Raw genomic sequence first — 2779 nt, 5'->3', positions numbered from 1 at the left:
AGACTACCAATTTTACTAATATTAAAAAAGTTACTTAAACTAGTTATTTATAATAAATAAATATTATCTTTCCTAAAATATCTTTATTAATAATATTTTATATGTATTAGAACTATTTTTTAATGGGAATTCTTTTAACGCTTGTAAGTTGCATAGAGATTATTTTGAAAAAAAATTATAAACATGAGACAGAGGTTGGTTTGAAGTATTATATTAATACCACCAAAAAACTGAAGAATAAATTCATAAAATAAAGCTTCTTTCCTTTTAAACTTAAAAGTATATTTAACGCCTATTAAAATGTTAACAAAGTAATAAACGCCCCTGGGAAGCCGCCAAGGGCCAACAAGCGACCCGTTGGCTCTTACCCTTTTTGCGCACAGATTATTTATATATATTTATGGTAATATCCCATTTTGTTTCCTTTTCTATATATGTTTGCGGTAACCGCGTGCAGGCTCCTCCTTGACTCCTTTTTATTCCAAGCGAGACATACGGCCAGTCACAGACTCTCCTAATCCGGACCTTCTGACGACCCTCTTTCTCTGTTCTTCCCTTCTACTGTAAGTCTTTTTGCATTCTTCTGTGCTTTTAGATCTGGGCTTTTCAGTCTTGTTTTTTTTCCCCCACATTTGCTGTCATTTTTCTGTTTGGATCTTGCCTTTTCTCTCTTCATTTCTCTGGGTTCCTCGTTTGGCCGATATTATGTGGATTTGGGGATCTTCGTTTGTTTATCCACTCTTCTGATATGGGTAAGATTTTGTTTCGTGTGGGTTTGGTGTAGATTGTTAATATGTGTTGATAATTGAGACGAAATCTTGGAGGATAAAAAAAAAAAAAAATCAAATCTTGAGACCTTCAAGTTGTAACGTCAGATCTTGATTATGCTGTTTGCATATAGCTGTGATTTTCCCACATTTTTTCATAATTTTGGGATTCGCACTTTGATAAAGACAGCGAATATGGCTGGCCTTTGCATCAGGCATCAGATATTAAGATGGGAGGCCTTGATGCAGCCTAACGATGTTATGTTTTTATTTACTGAGATCAGGAGTACAAATCCTTTCTGTCCTCCCTTAATAACCAGGCCAGTGATTTATTGGCTTGTGACCATAGCGATCTCTAAATTTTGAACAATATTGAACCAGGTTTTGAAATCTCGTTCCTCATATATTATCCAAATGGAACAAGGCTCCCTTTGCTTGTCTTTCGTTTCATCATCAATTTATGTGAAGGCTTTTGCTAAATAGGAAAGCCATCATTCACAGCCTTCTTCTGTTTTGATTCGTTGATTTTTATTACATTTGAGTCTCTGCGGCAAAGGCAATATTAAATGCGCCTTTTGTAGACGGTTTGATGAGTAGTATGCTGAAGCAGAGTTATCCTTGGTCAAGGTCTAGCCCAGGAATGACTCAAGTTCATTCACTATCTTATTTGTGGTGAAGTTTGAACTGGAATTTGGTTGGGGCTTCCCCATTTTTTTCAATTGATGGAGATTTATTAAACTGTTCCTTTAGATCTGGGCAATTATTCTAGTTATACATTCTTTCGTTGGATTTTCACATTTTGATATTTGCTTGGTGGGTTTGAATTGAATATAAATTTATTGAAATTCTGAGTAGTTTTGTGACTTGTTAACTCTGCACACCTGTACTCTGAAAAGTTGGACCCAGCTGCTGTGTTCACCTTGATAAAATGCATACAGCATTCGGCTTTCTTTATCGAAAGATTAGGTGCAAAATTTCTAATTATGTTGATATTAGGGTCTGCAATTATTATCAGCCCGTGATTTCAAGAGTTTGTGACTTTTCTTACTCCTTGCTGCATATCCAATCTGAAACTCCATTGTGCTTCCCATTAGGTTTCAAACTTAGACTTAGTGCCATGAATGTGCGGCCATGGTTGCAAGCTTTGACTGTAATAATTCACCCATTATCATTCAAATTTAAGTATGGAACCACTGTTTTACTAATGTCTTGATTCTTGACGTGCAGTTTCTGGTGGGCTCAGGAAGGTTGGTGCAGAAGGCAGCATGGTTATCGACACCATTCTGTCTTCTCCTCACAGGAAGTCACCATCCTTCAGGAGGCAATTTCAAAGGGATGAACTGGGAAGCTGGTCAACACTTGTCCAGAGGCATCGCTTCCTCTTAACTGCTCTCGTTCTCCTAACTTTCCTCTGTACTGTTTATCTCTATTTGCGGTTACTCTGGGCGCCACTGGCTCCTGTTCAGGCCTGACTGGTGCTCAGAAGGCTTCATGCCATATGGAGCATGCTAAGACATCTATAGCCAAGGGTAAACTGAAAATTCTATGACATTTGAAATGATAAAATATGGTGAATTGGTTATTCATTTTTGAAGTTTAGGTGATATGAGAAGTGAAATATTGCCTTCAGCCTACAGTATTGTGGTGATATATATATACACACACGTATTGGTGACCCATATTGTACGTGACCTGTAGAAAGCAATCTGTTAAATACTGATTGTGCTTGTTATTGTATCCATTTCCTTGTATACTTATATGCAAGAGAGGTAATGCAGTTGCAGTAGTTCTGGTACCTATGTATCCATACATCTTCTCCCTCCTTTTATCTATCTCTATATATATATTTTTCCCCTGATTACAATCACAAATGCTAGCTATTTGAAAATACATTTGTAATTGTACTTGTAACCCACTTTTGGAGAGTTTTCATGTCATTATGTTACGAAGGCGAGGTATGCATATAATGTATAAAAGTTTGAAATGTTTTCAATTCTCGAACAGTGAGACCT

At 36.7% G+C, this 2779-nt stretch overlaps 1 pseudogene; it reads left to right on the top strand.

The window, feature by feature from the left end:
• The first annotated feature begins 447 nt into the window (after positions 1-447).
• Positions 448-2570, top strand: LOC114738541 (uncharacterized; annotated as a pseudogene).
• The last annotated feature ends 209 nt before the right edge of the window (positions 2571-2779 follow it).

The sequence above is a fragment of the Neltuma alba genome, unplaced genomic scaffold, assembly GCF_004799145.2.
Source record: "Neltuma alba isolate B1F8T4 unplaced genomic scaffold, ASM479914v2 tig00013613_pilon, whole genome shotgun sequence".
In the NCBI taxonomy this organism is placed as follows: Eukaryota; Viridiplantae; Streptophyta; class Magnoliopsida; order Fabales; family Fabaceae; genus Neltuma; species Neltuma alba.
The sequence above is the reverse complement of the archived record's forward strand: the minus strand, read 5'-3'. Positions and strand labels throughout refer to the sequence as shown.